Below are 21,704 nucleotides of genomic sequence, written 5' to 3' on the forward strand. Positions count from 1 at the left end.
GAGATATTTAGTGAAATGATGAATTTTTGACACCTCAAGATGGGGGATTCTTCCTCATGAAGGAGGCGCCTACTTCACATGTGTGGTGGAGTTTGAAATTATAAAAAATTGAGATATTTTATCTCTCCTCTCTCCAAATTCAAGTCTAGTTCCAAAAAGTAAGCTAAACTGACCTAAAAATGGTCAAAATTTGACCAAACTGATCTAGAAAATTCTAGAATCAGTTTGCTTCGTTAGAGGCTCACTTTTTCCTATAAATAGAAGCCTTCCCCTTTGTTGAAGCTTAATAGTTTTTTTTGCACTGTTACCCTGCTTCTCCCAAGAGCCAAAAACTATGAATTTACTCATAATTCATTAGTTTTTGACCTTCCCTCTTCTAAAGATTGTTATTTTGATTATAAAAGTGTGATTTTCATCATAAATGATTTTTATGCATAAATGGATGCATAAAAGAAATTCTTTTATATTAAAATCATGATTTTCATCATAAATGAATTGTATGCATAAACATATGCATAAAAGATAATTTTTATATTAAAAGTGTGATTTTTATCATAAATGATTTTTATGCATAAAAGAAATTCTTTTATATTAAAAGAGTGATTTTCATCATAAATGAATTGTATGCATGTTTATATGCATAAAAGAAAATTTTTATATTAAAAGTGTGATTTTCATCATAAATGATTTTTATGCATAAATGGATGCATAAAAGAAATTCTTTTATATTAAAAGAGTGATTTTCATCATAAATAAATTGTATGCATAAACATATGCATAAAAGATAATTTTTATATTAAAAGTGTGATTTTCATCATAAATGATTTTTATGCATAAAAGAAATTTTTTTATATTAAAAGAGTGATTTTCATCATAAATGAATTGTATGTATAAACATATGCAAAAGAGATAAAAGTGTGATTTTCATCCTAAATGATTTTTATGCATAAATGGATGCATAAAAGAAATTCTTTTATATTAAAAGAGTGATTTTCATCATAAATGATTTGTATGCATAAACATATGCATAAAAGATAATTTTTATATTAAAAGTGTGACTTTCATCATAAATGGATTTTATGCATAAATTAGATGCATAAGAGAAATTCTTTTATTCTAAAAGTGTAATTCCTATTAAATTGGATTTATGCATGGAAAGATGCATAAAGAATTTATTTTAATCCAAAAGTGTTATTCTCATCAATTTTGATTTTATGCATAGAAAGATGCATAAAGAAATCTATTTTTATTTCAAAAGAGTTATTTTCATCAATTTTGATTTTATGCATAGGAAGATGCATAAAAGATTGATTTTTAATTCAAAAGTGTCATTCTCATTTAAAATGAATTTATGCATAGGAAGATGCATAAAAGATTGATTTTTAATTCAAAAGTGTCATTCTCATTTAAGATGAATTTATGCATAGGAAGATGCATAAAAGATTGATTTTTATTTCAAAAGTGTTATTCTCCTTAAAATGGAATTTATGCATAAATAGATGCGTAAAGAAATCTTATATCAAAAATAAGAATTCTCTTGTATTCTATAAATAGATATGATGATGTGAAATGAATCAGATAGATGAAAATGAACGAAGAATGGATGGAGATGTATGTATGTGGAAGAATATATGTGGATGTGAATGTGATAAATATGAACGAGAATAGAGGCGATGAGATGTGATGTAAACTGGATAGATATGAATGATAAGGGATGTGAATGAATGATATAAAATGTGAATGAATATAATAACACATGAATCGGATGTGAATGAATGATAAGGGATGTGAATAGATGTGATGTGATGTGAATCGAGATGTGAATGAACGATAAGGAACGTGAATGAATGTGTTAGCATGTGAATTAAGATGTGAATGAATGATATAAGATGTGAATGAATATGATAACACATGAATCGGGATGTGAATGAATGATAAGGGATGCGAATGGATGTGATGTGATGTGAATCGAGATGTGAATGAACGATAAGGAACGTGAATGAATGTGTTAGCATGTGAATCGATATGTGAATGAATGAAATGTGATGTGAAGTGGATGTGATAAGATGCAATGTAAACTGAATATATGTTAATGTATGAGAAGTGATGAGATGTATGGGTAGATGCAAGTGGATGAGATCTGATGAGGATAAATGAAGAAATAAGTGATGAAATAGAAAAAGATATGATTAGATAAAAATGAAAAATCCTTATGAAATGAATGTGGATTGATGTAGATGAATGTATGAATAATGTGGATTGACATGTGGATTGATGTAGATGAAGGTATGAATAATGTGGTTTGATATGGATGAATGTATGGATGATGTGGTTTGATGTGGATGGATGTATGGAATGATGTGGGTTGATGTGGATGGATGTTGGATGATGTGGATTGATGTGGATGGATGTATGGAATGATGTGGATTGATGTGAATGAATGTATGGATGATGTGGATTGATGTGGATAATGTAGATTTATGTGTGGATGATGTGGATTGACGTGTGGATGATGTGATTGGATGTGAATTGATGTGGGAATGATGTGATGTGATAGGGATCGATGAAGTAAAATTGTGGTAAGATGAAAAAAAATGGGGACTAATATGTAAGGATGTGGAGTGATTGAGAAAAGATGGAAATACTGTCGGGACTATAATTGTATGTGAAATCTGTTTTTTAAATGACTGTTTTATGTCAAGAATGCTAGGGTAGCATTTTGACCGTCCCTTGAATGAGGTCGTGGAGATCTATCTGTTCAAGTTGCAACTGCTGAGACGGAGAGTCAATGGAGGATGTTGTTGGGGTAAAGGCACTGGCCACCCTATGTAACAGTTTGTTAGTCTAGTACTGCTAAGTACACTAAGTATGCTTCGTACTTAGTGCCTAGTGGTCCTAGCCTTATCCATAGATATATATACTACTGTGTGTACTTGGGGAGGTACCACTCATTGTTTATCCCCACCTATTGGTGTCTACAGTGTGCGTGTCTCCTCACTCCGGTTCTCTGTCAACTGGTATCAGAGCTAAGGCTCCCTTCCCCATGATGCTCTCTTCTCCCTCTTCGATGCTGCTGTGAGCGGATCTGTTGAGGAGCTCGTTTGGAGAGCCGACGGGCTGCTGTGGGCGAGTTGTCTGAGCTCAATCGTGGAGCTTGAGGGCTGCTGTTCGCTTCTCTCTCACGCTGGAGGCCTTGACGAGTTCGATCTGCTGGTCGTTTCTCTGTGAGGCTGATCTACTTCTGGCCGACCTGTCCATTGCGAGTGAGAAGCAGAGCTTGTGATTGAGGCAGATAATTTCGAGTCTCAAGCCTTGGAATATGCAAGAGTTCTTTAGTAAATTGTTCTTGCGCTAGAAAGTATTGCACAATGCGATATACCAGCTGTGAGCAGCTATCTGCTCATTTTTCTCCTTGATGCTGCTCCTGTTTGTGGAGATCCTATTGCTAGTCTGTGTGTTGATCTTGGCTCTACGCATTGATCATCTGATCATTACTGTTGTGGGCTGCTCCTCTCACATTTGCCATTGGCACATTAGCTAGGTACTTTGTATTACTTGCATTGTACTTTCCATTCCTGCCATTTTCATTTCCTTGTACCGCGTATTGTGCATATACACGTACAGGTGCAGGTGTTCTACTTGTGGCAGGGCTTACACTCGCACTGAGGCTTAGCTTATGCCGCAAACAGTGTCGAGACAGGTCTTATCACTTGGCCAGTGATTGTACGTCAGTGTTGAGTGTATGCATTGGGCAGATCTATGCTTGATACTTGCAGCGTATGCTATGTTGGATGCAACCCAAATGGATATGCAGTCAAATGCCTTGTGAGCAGTAGCAGCGTGATGCCATTTACTGTGTTAATGCACGGAATGTGCTGTCGATTCAAGGGGCTTTTGATGCCATTGTCCGTGGGACAAATGCTGTAATTTGCTGTTGTGAGTACATTCACTTTTGGGGCAGATTTGTTCAATTTTGTCCAACTTTGACTTTTGTCAAATTGGGGCTTTTGTAGCCTGACCGGCAATCTGTCAAGTGGGAGTATTCTACATGCAGCAGATTATCTTGTGGAGCACAATTATGCACTGAAAGTGCAAAATTTGATTTAGATCTTCTGGTCAAATCTCTGATTATCTTCACGCATTCAGAGGGCTTTTGAGCCACTTCACCTCTAGACTGTATATTGAGTCGGGGGGGAAGTTACTGAAGCAATTGGAGGTCTAAAATCAGGGATCTTCATAAAAAATCAAAAAATTACTTTTTTTTGACAGTCTGGGACTGTCAAACAGCAGGTTTGACCTGTTTTGACCAGCAGAATTCAAAAAAGTGCAGCTGTAAATCATTATATCAGTTCTGGGATTTTTTCTGGAGCGTTTATACGCAGCTGTACTGCATTTTCGCCAGTAAAAACAGCAGAATCAGCTTGCTGTACTGTTTCTGCAGCAAGTGGGAGAAGAATATTCAGGTGGTTTTGTGCCACTAAAACAGTACACAGTTCACTTTTGACTGTACTTCCGCTGCGGGAGAATTTTCTTGGAGTGACTAGTGCTTAATTGCACGCCTACAGGGAGTCAGGCAGTTCCATTGAGGAACAAACTCTTCCTTCTTTACCATGAGTTCCAGCAGCGACGTGTCATCCTTGTTCCAGATAAAGAAGCTTGAAGGAGCTAAAAACTACGACATATGGAGGACACAGTGCTACAATGTGTTGATGCAGAAGGACCAGTACAAACCTATAAAGGAGAAGGGTGTTAAGCCCTCTAACATTACTGATGAGCAGTGGGAGAAGATGGACAACTTGGCCATGTCAACCATAATGCTTACAGTTGTTGATTCACTGGTTGTAGGCATCAGAGATGAACCTACTGCGTGGAGAATGTGGCAGCGTCTTGAGGATACATATGCCAAGAAAAGTGCCACGGGCAAAGCTTATTGGTTGAAGAAGCTTGTTGGGCTTCAGATGAAGGAGGGGACACCTATGTCCACTCATATTATTGAGTTCAACAGCATATTCAGCCAGGTGATCAACCAAGGGTTGAAGCTCGATGATGAGCTGAAAGCTACACTCATCCTATGTTCTCTACCTGAGTCATGGGATACATTCAGGACTTCTACTAGCAATTCGAATGCCATACTGTTATTTGCAGATGTGGAGAGCGCTCTTCTACAGGAAGAGATGAATAGAAAGAATAATGCTATTGGGAAGTCAAATGCCTTGAATACACGCAGCAGGTCAAAGACACGTGGTAAAGACAAAGAAAGAGAAAGGAGCAAGTCCCGCTCGAAGAAAGATCTTGTCTGCAATTATTGTGGCAAGAAGGGACATGTAGAGAAAAAATGTTTTCAGAAAAAGAACGACGAAAGAGCCAAAGAAGGCAAGGCTCAAGGCAAGTCTAAGGGCAAAGAAAAAGAGGAGCTGCATGTTACTTATGTTAGTGACAGTGACAGTGGACGTGAGGTATGCTTCACCTCTTCACTGGAGGCTCATACACTTCATGCTGGTGATGGATCAGATATGCATTCTTGGATTATAGATTCAGGAGCTTCTTTCCATGTTACTCCTTACAGAGATCTGTTTGTCAGATATTCAGCTGGGAAGAAGGGAGTTGTATTTCTTGGTGATAACCATGCATGTTCGATCATTGGTATTGGTGATGTCAGACTTGTGCTTGAGAATGGCCAGCAGATGATGCTCAAAGGGGTTAGGCATGTTCCTGAGGTGAAGAAGAACTTGATTTCCACAGGGTTGTTGGATGACGATGGTTATCATACCACTTTTGGTAATCAAAAATGGAAAATCAGCAAAGGGGCAATGGCTATAGCCAGAGGTCCCAAACTTGACACTTTGTATTCACTTCATGCAGGACATTGTCCGCATTCCGATGTAAATGCCGCCGAGCTGCCAAAGATTTCATTGTGGCATAGCCGGCTTGGCCATATGAGTGTTAAGGGAATGGAGCAACTGGCTCATTTTGGTTACTTGCCGAGTCTAAAATTTTCAGATTTAAAGAAATGTGAATTTTGTCTCTACGGTCGTCAAGTACAGATTCCTCATAAGAGGGCATCAAATCAGAAATTACAGCTCTTGGAGCTTGTTCATACCGATGTATGTGAGATGCCTACTGTATCTTTAGGAGGAGCAAAGTACATTTTGTCATTTATAGATGATGCCACCCGCAAAGTGTGGGTTTACACTCTTAAAAGAAAGAGTGATACCTTTACTGCTTTCACTAAGTTTGTTGCACTGGTTGAAAATGAGACAGGCAAGAAACTGAAAGCTTTGAGGTCTGACAATGGTGGAGAGTATTTGTCCAAAGAGTTCCAGGAATTCTGTGAGGCAAAGGGCATTCAAAGGGTGTTATCTGCACCGTATGATCCTCCACAGAATGGGATCGCTGAGAAAATGTTCAGGACCATTCAAGAAAAGGTCAGATCTATGTTGTCACATGCTGCATTGCCCACATTTTTTGGGCTGAAGCTGTAAAGACAGCTGTGCACCTTATAAATAGGTCACCGAATAAGAGATTATGTGGTGGTGTGCCTGAAGAGGCATGGACGGGTAAGCCTCCGTCTTACAAACACCTATGGGTCTTTGGTTGTGTCGCGTATGTGCATGTACGCAGGGAGGACAGAACTAAATTGGATCCAAAGTCTCTGAAATGCATTTTCCTAGGGTATGGTGACAAAGGTGAGATGGGCTACAGATTATGGGATCCCACAAATAGAAAATTAATACGCAGCAATGATGTCGTATTTGATGAAACCGTCATGTTCAAGGAACCTGTTGTACAGCAGGGACCTTTAAAAGTAACTATTGATGATGACAGGCATCATGGGCAACACAAACCGGCTGTAAATCAGCCACAACAGCAGCATAATCAGCCATTAAATGATGCTGCAGCAGGTCCAAATGGACAGCCAGATATGGCAGATTATATCCCAATCGATGTACCACAGTTAGTTGACCTTCCTGACATGCAAATGCAGCCAGAATTGGGTAATGAATAGGCTAGACAGCCACCTCCTGATAATGGTCATCAGGTTAGAAGGTCAACAAGACCGACATGGCAGCCAGACAGATTTATTCCTGGCTTTGATTATCTAATGCTCACTGATTGTGGAGAGCCTTCATGCTACAGAGAGGCTAGGCAGAGGGCAGACAAGGTTCAATGGGATCTTGCTATGAAGTCTGAAATGGACAGTCTTCACAAAAATGGCACTTGGGAATTGGTACCCTTGCCTACTGGCAAGAAAGTACTGCCATGCAAATGGGTTTATCGACTTAAAGTCACACCTGGTGAAAAGCCAAGGCATAAAGCCAGACTGGTTGCCAAGGGGTTCAAGCAGGAATATGGTGTTGACTTTGATGAGATATTCTCTCCCGTCGTTAAGATGACAACTCTCAGAACTGTATTAGCATTGGTTGCACATGCAGATATGGACTTGATCCAAATGGATGTGAAGACGGCATTTCTTCATGGTGATTTACATGAAGAGATTTTTATGCAGCAGCCAGAAGGTTTTACAGTGAAGGGAAAGGAGAAGCTTGTGTGCAGACTGAAGAAAAGTCTTTATGGTCTTAAGCAGGCACCCAGAGAATGGTATCATAAGTTTGATACATTCATGCGAACCCAAGGTTATAGGAGAAGTGACATTGATCACTGCTTGTATACCAAGAAAGCTTCAGATGGCAGTTTACTGATCCTCATCTTGTATGTGGATGATATGTTGATTGCTGGAAAATCTCATAAGGAGATAGATGCCTTGAAGAAAAGATTGCACCAGACCTTTGATATGAAGGATCTTGGTGATGCCAACCATATACTGGGCATGCGGATACTTCGGGATAGGGAAAAGCGGTTGCTATACTTGTCTCAGAAGGAATACATTGGCAAGGTCTTGCAGAGATTTCACATGGAGGGGGGGAAGAGTATTGGTACTCCATTGCCTCCTTATGTGAAAATCAGTGCTTTGGACAGCCCTCAGACAGATGCCGAGAGGGCTGAGATGTCAAAGATTCCGTATGCATCAGCGTGTGGCAGTCTCATGTATGCTATGGTTGCAACTAGGCCCGATATTGCGTTTGCAGTGGGAGTGGTTAGTAGATACATGGCTAAACCTGGCAGGAAGCATTGGGATGCAGTGAAAGGTGTCATGAGATACCTAAAGGGTACACAGGACCTGTGTATATGTTTCGGCAGTCAAGATGCAAAAGTGCAGGGTTATACAGACTCTGATTATGCCGGTCACCTTGATACCCGGAAGTCTACTACCGGATATGTTTTCACTTTCACTGGAGGTGCAGTGTCGTGGGTATCTAGAATGCAGCAATGCATTGCTCTGTCTACTACAGAAGCTGAATATATTGCAGCCACTGAGGCATGCAAGGAAGCTATATGGCTATCTCGGCTAGTGGCAGATTTGGGCTACTCTAGTGATACTCCATTGTTGCATTGTGATAGTCAGAGTGCCATACAGTTGGCACGAAATCCTGTTTTTCATGCAAAGACAAAACACATCGACGTGAAGTATCATTTTATCAGGGAGGTGCTTGAGAACAAGCAACTTCAGCTTGTGAAAGTTCACACTGATGACAATCCGGCAGATCTGTTGACAAAAGGATTGGCTGCTGAGCGGTTTGCATACTGCAGACGGCTAATGGGTATAGGTTAAGGCCAGTCTACTGGTCTTGTACATTATGATGTATATGCTGTTTTTTCTTTTCTTTCTCTTGAGGGCACATTGCCTTTAAGTGGGAGGTTGTTGGGGTAAAGGCACTGGCCACCCTATGTAACAGTTTGTTAGTCTAGTACTGCTAAGTACACTAAGTATGCTTCGTACTTAGTGCCTAGTGGTCCTAGCCTTATCCATAGATATATATACTACTGTGTGTACTTGGGGAGGTACCACTCATTGTTTATCCCCACCTATTGGTGTCTACAGTGTGTGTGTCTCCTCACTCCGGTTCTCTGTCAGATGTCTTGCGTAGCAAGGTCGGCCGAGGTCTTGACCAGCCTCGGTTTGATTAAAATGGTGAGCTTCCGGTACAGTGGATGAGGGATAACTCATGATCCATTGGAAAGTGATTACATGCTCTAATGGGGATGCATAGAAAGCTTATTGCTCACATCTTTCTTTAACCACACCCATTTGGATGTCATGTGGCCATTTGTGAGACAAATGCAAGATTCTTTGATGAATCCATACATAAATGGATAAAGGAATGCATATGCTTATCCATTGATTGAGCCACATGCATGGAGTGGATGTTGGGTAATAATGAGAAGGTTTTTGCTATGGACATGATGCTTTTATGCATTGGTATGATGCTATTGAGCATTGGAAGAACTTGATGTGTGATTGGAATCAATTGGTAATGCTACATTCAAATGCAAGTTGATGCCCTTGAATGCCATTTGATGCCAATAATTGCTCATAAGCAATGCTTGTGGGAGTGATACCAATTGGATATTGATGTCATTGGTATATGGTATTACCTCACTTGTGCTTATTGATTGATGTTGGATCTTTGGATGAATGGCGGACATTTGGAGCTATGTGGATAAGCATGAGTTCATGCATAATGGTTTATGAGTATATTGTAATGGGCATGAGTCATGCCACATCCTTGTAAGTGATCCGCCTCATTTTCATATTCAAGCTATATGCACCTCACAATTGTTTGCACTCACTTCAATTTCTAGAAACTAGATATGTTGGTGAGGGTAACCCGGGTATTGGCGGAGAGGCCCGAGGGGGGAGCATGGCTTAAATCCACCGTGCCGTGAGTGCCGTGGTAAAGCGGTACGGTGGAGAATTAGGTGTGGAGGTGAAGACTTGGCCTCAACCCGTGCCTTGGTTCGGACTAGGTACGGGGGTGAGAAGAGCTTGGCTGGGAGATCGGCGGCAAGCTTCAACGCACTACACTGACGATCTTCTTCGCACAATCATCCTCTTGGTTTATGTACATGGCAATGGCGCCTTAATATGGACATCTCATGGGAATTGATCTTGCATTATGCCATGGGAAACGTATGGTGAATGCTTGGAATTGCAAGGAATTTGTATGCCTTTTGGTGATGCAAGTTGAGGCACATGCTATGTAATGGATGGGAATTGATAAGAGGATTATGGATTTTTGCATTGCTACTTGAGAAAAATTGAGATTTAGCTCCTAAAACAAAGGAGACTACGTCAAAATTTTCTCAAATTTCTGGTCATACATGGACAATTGAAGCTTGTGGAGCATAATTTGCAGACCTTGGGATGCCAATGAGGTGGGAAAGGTGTTGACATTGGTTTGGGAGCAAACAAAGATCAATTGGGCACAAAAAGGGTCACTTTGGCAAGAATTTGTAGATTCACAAAAACCCTAATTCAGTCCCAACCCTTTTGGACTGAATTAAAAGGGACCATATGAGCTCTTAGTACTTCCTTAGAGCTACCCAACGAGCCCTTAACCTCCGCATTTCGATATCTCTTTAGGGTAGAATTTAAGGTTTTTGTAGAAACAGTAAACCCTAATTCAGTCTCACAGGGGTTTGAAGGTCTTCTAGATCCAATTACATAGGCTTGTAGTACTCATCGAAGGCTTCCATTTGAGCTAAAAAGTTTTGCATTTGGATATCTCTAGCTCAAGCTGTACCCAAAATATCGTTTCAGCCTATAACCCTGTAAACCCTAAAACAGAGAATAGTAGCACACCTCATCTCTTACGAGTCTTTGCATAGTGGTCTAGTACACTTCATTATCTCTCCAACAAGCTTTAGATCACTTCAATCGGACATCCCCACCTCAATTTAGAGCCAAATTTCTGAAACCGAAGGTTTCCATGGGGCCAAAGCCAAAAGGGGGCCAAAGCCAAAAGGGCGATCGAGGCGCAACACTTTGGCTTCCAACGAGGTAAAGGGTGAAGAGGCAATGATGGAACAAGGAATTTTGGATGCTCCAGAGGATACTCTTGGGCACACTTCAAGAGAAGGGGATACTTTTGGGCATACTTCAAGAGAAGGGAATGAGGAGTTGAATGTCGGAAGTGCCCATAAGCACACCCCACAATCTTCGCATGCCATCCCCATCGATTCAATCATGCAAATGCTGATGGAAATGAATGCTAAGATGGACACCATGGCTACAAGGGTGGAAGTCAATGGTAGGCTTGACACTATGGCTACAAGGATGGAACTTTTGGAAGAGAGGGTCGCTCGGCCAATGAGCCAACCTTCCTATGATAGTGGTCATGGTGCTTTACATGAAGGCAAGCAATTTGAGACAGCTTTTGAAGGCCGTAGGGAAGGCAAGCTACCCATGGTACAAGAGGTTTCTCCCAAGGTAACACATGAGCATTCCACCAAGAATGTCACTTTCGGATTCATGGCAGATGCTAGGAGGCCTTCTATGCAGGAGATGAAGCCTACTACATTCCGAGCGGGTTCTTCTCAATTGGATGGAAAGCAACATGCACCTACATTCAGACATGAGGAGTCAAATTTTGGGGATCCGAGGAGAGTACCTTTGCATCCCAAAGCAAATCAGTTCTCTATGCTTGAAGAGGAGGTGTATGATATGGATGATGTGGTTGAGCTTGATTGGGAATATATGTCATTCATTGAGAGACAAAGAGAAGCTCATGATAGGTGGATGGAAATGCCAAATTTCCTCAAGAGGGAGTACAAGGATTTTGCACAATTCCTTGGATCTTATGTGCAAATGCAAAAGCACAAGCCCTGGCACCATCATGAGAATGCATCAAAGGATGTAAAGGACAAGATTTCACTCGCTAAGTTCAAGGGTGATGGTTCAGCCCCACATGAGTTGGAAGAATGGATGAATAAGTTGGATACATACTTTCAGCTCTATCCAAAGAGTGAAAGGGACAAAGTGCATTTTGCATCCTTGCATTTGGAAGACTATGCAATCAATGGTGGAGACATATGCTCAAGCAAGGAGTTATGCCACATACTTGGGAAGAACTCAAGCATGAAATGAATATGACATTTGTGTCGCCTTTGGTTCTTGACCGATACCATGAAGAATGGTATGAACTCACACAAAAGGGCATGTCGGTTAGGGAGTACATCAAGAGGTTCATGAAGCTCTCTATGTTTGTGGATGGACTCAATGAAGGCATGCGATTGAAGAAGTTTGTGCATGGTCTAGATTCATACATCAAAGCGGATGTCTCGGCACAAAGACCAAGCACTATCAAAGAGGCTATGAGGTTGGCGGAGCTATATGAGCCAAAGTATAAGAGGGTTCAGCCCAATGTACCTTTTCATAAGCCATCTCACACTTCTTCAAATGTGGGAAAAAGTCTACCTTCTTCTACATCCGCTTACACTTCCAAATTCCATACATCTTTTGGAAGTGGACAGTCCACAAGTGGAGTTCATAATGATGCTAAGAAGAGCAATGGGTTTGTCAAGAAGCCTCCTCAACCATTCAAGAAAACTCAACAAATGGATGATCCTAAGATTGAGGAATTGAGGACCAAAGGCCTATGTTTTAAATACAAAGAGAAGTGGTCACCCGGGCACATTTGCAAATCAAAGAAAGTGGTGGCTACTATGATCATTATGGATGAGGATGACGATTCCAAGTCATCTCATGATGTGGAAGAGTTTGAAGATTGCAGCGAGGAGACACATGAAGAAGACTTGGAGGGTCATTCTTTTGTCAAAGAAGAGGATGAGTTTCCTTTCGACCCCGGTGGAAGGATCATGCATGCATTTTGAGGGACAATATGCTAAAAGATGCAGGAAATGCAGAAAATGCAACCCATGTATGTTCCATTTCACAAGAGCGGGTTGCAAGAGTCCGAACACCTTGAGGGTGGAACCCATTAATGAAAGAGTTGCACACATCTTGGTGGATTCAGGGAGTACTCATAGTTTTGTTAACTCCAAATCCCTCAACTCTCTCAAACTATCTCCGACGGAGCTACCCATAACCTTCCAAGTACAAGTAGCAAATGGAGAGAATGAAAAAGCCAAATTGTTTTGCCCTTCAACAAGAGTGAGTTTATCCTCTTCATATGCTTGGGAAGGTGACTTGGTAGTATTGGACATGGGGCCCATTGATGTGATTATGGGATGTGATTGGTTGGCTTCTCTTGGTGATTTTCACATGAAACTTCAACAAGGTGTTATGAGCTTTTCACATGATGGACAGCTTGTGGTATTGGCTGGAAATACACCAAAAGAGCTTTCTTTGATCACTCCAAAGAGACTCAAGAAGGAACTCAAAACTCTTGGTACAGTCTATGTGTTGCATGTCACTCAAGAAGGGATGGATAGCAATGGACAGCACATAGACAGGATATGGCAACTCTTCTCAAGGATTATGAGGACATTTTCCAAGTGCCAAAGAGTTTGCCACCAAAGAGGGAAATCGACCATGCCATTGTACTTGAGCCGAATGCAAAGGTTGTGAACAAACCTCCTTACCGGTTGTCACAGGTGGAAAGAGAAGAAGTGGCAAAGCAAGTGCAAGAATTGCTTTCCATGGGTCTCATTCAACCCTCACAATCTCCGTTTGCATCTCCCATTCTATTGGTGAAGAAGAAGGATGGTTCGTTTCGTATGTGCATAGATTACCGTGATTTGAATAAGGTAACCATCAAGAATAGATACCCCATACCTCGCATCGATGATCTTCTTGATAAGTTAAAAGGGGAAAAGTTCTTCACCAAGATTTACTTGAGATCGGGATACCATCAAATAAGGATGAAGGAGGGTGATGAAGAGAAGACGGCATTTAGGACCGAAAGAGGATTGTTTCATTTCATGGTTATGCCTTTTGGTCTCACGAATGCCCCGGCCACCTTCCAAGCACTCATGAATAGGGTGTTGGCTCCTTTCTTGTTCAAATTTGTACTTGTGTTCTTTGATGACATATTGGTCTATAGCAAGAGCAAAGAAGAGCATTTGGTACATGTGAAGCAAGTTTTTGAGGTCATGAGGGAGCAAAGAAGAGCATTTGGTACATGTGAAGCAAGTTTTTGAGGTCATGAGGGAGCATAGATTGTTTGCAAAGGAGACCAAGTGCACTTTCACGGTGAATGAGGTTGAATACCTTGGACACTGGTGGGTGGGAGAAAATGGCATTAGGGCTGATCCAAAGAAGGTGGCATGTGTCAAAGAATGGCCAACCCCTACTAATGCAACTCAATTGAGAGGATTTTTGGGTCTATCTTCTTTCTATAGAAGATTTATGGAGCACTATGCATCAATTGCGGCACCTCTTACCGATCTACTTAAGAGGGAAGCTTTCTTTTGGGATCCCATTACCGACAAGAGTTTCAATTGGCTCCAGGCTTTACTTACGTCAGCTCCTATTCTTGTTTGTCCGGATTTCTCAAAGACATTCTATGTGAGAGCGGATGCAAGTGGAAGAGGTCTTGGGGCAGTTTTTTATCAAGAGCATGGTGTCATTGCATTTGAGAGTAGGAAGCTTTCCGAGAAGGAGATGGAATTGCATGTGTATGAACAAGAGATGTTGGCTATACTTCATGCAATCAAGAAATGGCATCACTATCTTTATGGTGCTCATTTCAAGGTGAGAAGTGATCATAGGGTGCTGAAATTTTTCCTCTCTCAACCCAATCTTTCTCCCAAGCAAAAGAGATGGTTGGCTACGCTTCAAGGATATGACTTTGAGATATCCTATACTTCGGGAAAGGACAATGTAGTAGCGGATGCATTGTCTAGAATGTGGGCTTGCACCTTGACATCAATTATGGAAGTGTATAGTGAATGGATAAAAGGGATACAAGAGGAGTATCTTGTCAATGAGAGTGCTGCCCATATTTACAGAAAATTATAGCAAGGAGATGGTGAAGAATTTCCTCATTATAAGCTTCGGAATGGTCTACTATGGCACAAGGATAAGGTGTATTTGGTTCCAACCTCATCCTACATTCCCAAGGTGATTCATGAGATGCATTCTTCACCACTTTTGGGTCATCTTGGTGTTCTCAAGACATTTGACAAAGTGAGCAAAAGTTTCTATTGGAAAGGCATGTGGAGGGATATCAAGAAGTTTGTTTTGGAATGTGTGTCATGCCAAAGGAATAAGGATAGTCACCAATTGCCAAGTGGTTTACTTCATCCTTTGCCTATTCCGGATGGAAAATGGACTCACATTTCCATGGACTTCATCACGGGCTTGCCAAAGACGAAGCATGGATGGGATCTAGTATTTATGGTGGTGGATAGACTCACCAAATCAGCTCATTTTATTGCTTCCAAGACTACTTATGGGGCCTCTCACATTGCCAAGCAATTTATGGAGCATGTATTCAAGATACATGGTTTGCCACTCAACATAGTTTGTGATAGAGATACCAAGTTCATGGGCACTTTTTGGAGGACATTGTATGAGAACTTGGGGACTCAAGTATTGGGATGTCACCTTTTGAGGCTCTTTATATGTATCAAGTGCATGTGCCATCTATTGCCTTCCATGAGGATAAAATGATTAATCCTTTAGCCAAGGAAGAGTTGGAAAGGATGAGATAGCTTCTTCAATTATGCAAGGATAATATGAAGAAGGCACAAGAAGTCATGAAGGCAAATGCAGATGAGCATAGATGCAAAATGGAGTTCAAGGAAGGTGATTATGTGTTGCTCAAGCTTCCTAAGAGCCGTCACAATATTCTCAAAGGGTCTTCCAATTCCAAGTTGGCACATAGATACTATGGACCATATTTGGTAGTCAAGAAAGTGGGTGATTTGGCTTATAAGCTTGGCCTACCTCCTTCTACAAGGATTCATAATGTGTTTCATGTATCCAACCTTAAGAGGTTTGTGGGCTCTCTTCCTCAAGAGATTGAAGAGTTACCACTGATGGATAAAGAAGGAGAGATTATCTATGAGCCGGAGAGGATTGTGGACAAGAGGACAAGGGTTTTGAGGAACCGGAACATTGATGAATTCCTTGTGAAATGGAAGCGCTTGCCCATAGATGAGGCTACTTGGCAATCAATGGAGTATGTTCAACAACATGGTTTACTTGATGGAAGTATTCCTTGATCAAGTGGCATGATTATTATTATGTGAAGAATGGGCATATCATGAGGTTTTATATGTGCTGTAATTTCTGGACAGCTTTGGTTGGATCTATTGTTGGGGTTACCAATCTACTCCAACACACTTGGAAGATCATTTGGTTCGATGACAAATATGTGGGACCCTTTTGGGTGCGGCTACGCATCATTTGCAGCTTATTTTTATGGAGGTTTCATGAAGAATTTCAAGGGAAGCTTCATCGCGACATGGGTGCCATAACAGTCCTACATGCTATTTTTGGTGGAGAAGGAGTTTGCCGGCTTCACTACATTTGGTTTCCCTATTCCAAATGTATTCGAGGTGCATTTTTTAAGACCTCTCTACTTCCCATGGGTTTACATCGATATTGCAATTCAATTGTAAATATCTTGTATGATTTTGAGGATAAAATCTTTGGGAAGTGATGGTTTGTCATGAAGCCATAGAGCTTGATTTCCACATGTACATAGGGGCCCATGGGCAAAAGGAGAAAGTGACTATAAATAGGGCTTGGGGTACATTGGTAGGATCTTTTGACACTTTTACTAATTTTGGTCATCTTGTACCTTTGGGCTCCATCAATGGAGATTAGGCCTTCCATGGTCAAGTTCATGGCTAACTTGAAAGCCATCCTCTTGGTGAGAGGTTAAACACACAGGCTATTTGTGCATCTTCTCTTGCTACATGCCATCCTCTTGGTGAGAGGTTAAACACACAGGCTATTTGTGCATCTTCAATGGAGATTAGGCCTTCCATGGTCAAGTTCATGGCTAACTTGAAAGCCATCCTCTTGGTGAGAGGTTAAACACACAGGCTATTTGTGCATCTTCTCTTGCTACATGCACTTATAGATTTTCTCTCTCTTGTATATTCATGTGATGAGCCATTTGATAACTAATCTCATGATTAATGGATACTAGATTCTTGCTTTGATGTGTTTGATTCAATATTTTACTCTAGATCCATTCCAGGATTGATGTAGATGAATGTATGAATAATGTGGATTGACATGTGGATTGATGTAGATGAAGGTATGAATAATGTGGTTTGATGTGGATGAATGTATGGATGATGTGGTTTGATGTGAATGGATATTGGATGATGTGGGTTGATGTGGATGGATGTATAGATTGATGTGGATGATGTAGACTGATGTGTGGATGATGTGGATTGATGTGTGGATGATGTGATTGGATGTGAATTAATGTGGGAATGATGTGATGTGATAGGGATCGATGAAGTAAAATTGTGGTAAGATAAGAAAAGATGGGGACTAATATGTAAGGATGTGGAGTGATTGAGAAAAGATGGAAATACTGTTGGGACTCTAATTGTATGTGAAATCTATTTTTTTAAATGACTGTTTTATGTCAAGAATGCTGGGGTAGCATTCACTCACATAAGATGAAGAGTTGACTAAGAACAAGGATATTAGTTAAAAAAGAAGATTATTTAGTGAAATGATGAATTTTTGACACCTCAAGATGGGGATTCCCCCTCATGAAGGAGGCGCCTACTTCACATGTGTGGTGGAGTTTGAAATTATCAAAAATTGAGATATTTTATCTCTCCTCTCTCCAAATTCAAGTCTAGTTCCAAAAAGTAAGCTAAACTGACCTAAAAATGGTCAAAAATTGACCAAACTGATCTGGAAAATTCTAGAATCAGTTTGCTTGGTTAGAGGCTCACTTTTTCCTATAAATAGGAGCCTCCCCCTTTGTTGAAGTTTAATAGTGTTTTTTGCACTATTACCTTGCTTCTCCCAAGAGCCAAAAAATATGAATTTACTCATAATGCATTAGTTTTTTACCTTCCCTCTTCTAAAGATTGGTGGCCACTCTTGTTTCAAACAAGAGTAGATCCCTCAAACCATCAAGCCAAAGGAAAGCTCTCAAATTCCTTCGTAATTTAGAAATTCTCTCTTTTTTCTGTTCATTTTAAAGATTGATTTTTAATTCAAAAGTGTCATTCTCATTTAAAATGAATTTATGCATAGGAAGCTGAATAAAAGATTGATTTTTAATTCAAAAGTGTCATTCTCATTTAAGATGAATTTATGCATAGGAAGATGCATAAAAGATTGATTTTTATTTCGAAAGTGTTATTCTCCTTAAAATGGAATTTATGCATAGGATGAATATATGGATGATGTGGTTTGATGTGGATGGATGTTGGATGATGTGGGTTGATGTGGATGGATGTATAGATTGATGTGGATGATGTAGACTGATGTGTGGATGATGTGGATTGACGTGTGGATGATGTGATTGGATGTGAATTGATGTGGGAATGATGTAATGTGATAGGGATCGATGAAGTAAAATTGTGGTAAGATGAGAAAATATGGGGACTAATATGTAAGGATGTGGAGTGATTGAGAAAAGATGGAAATACTGTTGGGACTATAATTGTATGTGAAATCTATTTTTTAAATAACTGTTTTATGTCAAGAATGCTGGGGTAGCATTTTGACCGTCTTATGAATGAGGTCGTGGAGATCTATCTGTTAAAGTTGCAACTGCTGACGGAGAGTCAATGGAGGACGTCTCGTGTAGCAAGGTCGGCTGAGGTCTTGACCAACCTCGGTTTGATAAAAATGGTGAGCTTCCAGTACAGTGGATGAGGGACAGTGGATGAGGCCTATGAGTGAAGTGCTAGTAGGTGACCTGCGAAGGATCCTAGAGGGTGCTGACCATACGGTGCTCGGGCTCTGGGTCGCCGAAGATACCCACAGGTACATCGGGGAAGATATTGAAACAAGGAGTAAGAGTTGTTTTCTGAATTCGGGTGTGGATCTAGTTGATTGACCTTGCTAGTCCTCAACGGATGAGTCCATGACTCTTTTATATGGATCTGTTGGTTGATCTTACTGATCTTCCACGGAGATTTCATTTTGTTATGTAAATATATTGCCGGTTACTATGAGTTAGGAACTATCAAAAAGGCCCCTGAGTGAACAGGTGGTGAGCGTTCTGGTTGCCAATGATGCCATAAGTACACCGATGAAGGAATGATTGGAAATCAGGATTCAACCAGAGATTTTCAGGATTGTAATCAGTGACACAATGGTTTCATTAAAGGATTATTTTAAAGATAGCTGATGCTGAGAAAAAAGGCAATTTCATATTGGGTGTGTAAGTGGTGTGACTAGTTTTATGTTTGCATGAACATCCGACTAGGGGGACTGGGAACTCTTTTCCCTGGTACCTGGGACAAAACCTAACCAAATTCCTAATTGGATCCTATCACTAAAGTGGTTGGGTGGTTGGCTAACCCATGGGACTGGATGGGGTAAGGGTGGACTGATGGATCCGTAAATCGAGACTCAATTTCTGTTTAGTTTGATACATGAAGTAAATTCCAGACAAAAATTGTTCTATGGAAAAGAATCAACGGCTGTGCCTCTCTCAATGAGGAAAAAAGCGTTGGTCTCTATGATCCAAGTACAGTCTTTTTCCCTAATCTGACTATGGGACTTACGGGTTCGGTCAGATGAGCTCAGTTAGTTAAGGCTTTTGACTACGTTAGAGAAAAGTTATCCTGGTGGAATCGCCCGTGCTTTCTGGACAAAGGAAGTTTTTTTCGGGTTTGGTTTTGGAAAAACCGATGGATTAGTCTCTTGTCCGGATATCCGTGGTGGGCGAGGCCCCGAGTGTGAGACCCTGTCCCATGCAAGAAGTGCTACTTCCGCTGCTAGCACCCCTGAATTTGTTGTGTGGTGGGGACAGGGATCTTACAGTTGATATCAGAGCTATTTGGCCAATGAGGATCAACCGAGAAGCCAAATATGTCAAAAATTTATCAAGAAGCACAAAAAGGTTGTGTGATAAAATTCATACAATTTGATATTCAAACTGAAATTCGTAAATTAGTAATTGGGTCTTCAGATGGAAGTACCGCAATTGTATGGAATCCTTGACTTGCTTGAGGCCTAGACATGATGGTATTTACCTTATAGTTCCAAGAACCATGACTACCCGTATATACCGAGGGTATAACTGCAGCTCTTTACTGGCAGTATATACGAGTAAATCTAAGACTTGAAATTATAAGCATTAATGCTATCCAGATGATGAATTCGAATGTGGTTGATATGATTTTTAAATTCTAGTTGAGAATTGATGAGTTGATTTGGATTCTGATTGAAAAATGATGATCCCTGAAAATTGGTGGAAATGTAATAAGCTGAGCGAAACTGCAATGAGGATGAATGGGACAAGTCCCTGGACCCCCAGGATAAGGCCTTTTGAACAGATTATAATTTAATTCGAATGCACCTTCTGAAAATCTTTTTGAACTTCTATTTCGGGGGAACTTATTTAAATACAAAGAGATATTTTTCCATCCAAAAATATCCAAAATCTGAATAACCTCTCTCTAGAACATTTTCTCTCTCTAGGCCAAAACAGGTAGAAACAAGATCTTTTATATTTTTGAAGAGGGATTTGACTACAAGGGAAGATACTGGACATCTTGAGAGGCTCGGGAGGAATCTTACATTCTACCCCACTTAAAAAACACGAGATGTCCTCATCCCGCAGGTGGAGTATGATCTCTTTCATCTTCTTCTTCTTCTTCAATCACTTCCAGCGTTACTACCTTGGAAGTGGACGGTCGATTTGGGAACAACTCTCTTTGACATCCCCTATTCTGAGGTGGAGGTCTTGCATTACTTTGGATTGAAAATGTAGGTTGGATAGAGGGTCTTCCTCTGGGATTTTTTTGATTTTGGCATATAGAACCCTGATTACTCTGGACGGAAGGGGCTGGAGTCTGGAATCTTGATTCTTGATTTTCTTGCCTTGAAAACCTTGATCCAAAAGAAGTTGGGCAATTCATGTTGCGATGTCCAAACCCTTGACAGTTATAGCATTTCACTCTCTTGTTCAAGGGTGGAACTTCTGAAGTTGAAATCCAGGGGATTGAGTTTCGGGAAAAGGACATTTCTTCCATTATGGAACTTCCCATATCTTGGGTTTGACCCTGATATCTCTTAGGCGGAGGATGGTTGGAATCATCTTCTGGGAATAAAAACCTTTTAAAGGTGATGGTGCTGGCTTTGGCGAAATCCTTCGCCATCCGAACTGCTTCGGTCATGGAGACTGGCTTGGCATTCAAAGGTTTGTTCAGTCCCCGAATGAACCTGGCCATCAGCTGTTCTTCTTCGAGTAGTGGAGGCGAGTATCTGAAGAGGAGGGTGAATACTTGGTGATATGCTTCAATAGTTCTACTCCCTTGGGTTAACTCTAAGAATTCGTTCATTTCTAAAAAGCCAGGAGGACAAAACCTCGTCCTTAGGTAAATTTTGAGATCACTCCAGGTTTGGGCATTTCGATCGAGACGGTTTGTCTCGCAGTGGTTTCTCCATGCCACTCTAGCTGTCTCCACTATCTTCAACCTTGCAAGAGCCATTTTGCTCTTCTCATTGTACCTGGTGACATCGAAGTATTCTTCCATTGATTCGATCCACTTCTCCACAGCCTCGCCCAAGTTTTCCCCTTCACCCTTGAAAGGTCCAGGCTGCGAACTATGAAGAGTTTTACGAACATCTAGGTTGAGCTCTTCTTCATCGAGTTGGGGGTTAACACTTCTACCATGACGACCTCGATCCATGTTCCTATCAATACGAAAATTCTTGTTAAGTCTCTTTATTTATGATT

Source organism: Cibotium barometz, chromosome 14, assembly GCF_041138505.1.
Source record: "Cibotium barometz isolate CiBa-2024 chromosome 14, ASM4113850v1, whole genome shotgun sequence".
Classification (NCBI taxonomy): domain Eukaryota; kingdom Viridiplantae; phylum Streptophyta; class Polypodiopsida; order Cyatheales; family Cibotiaceae; genus Cibotium; species Cibotium barometz.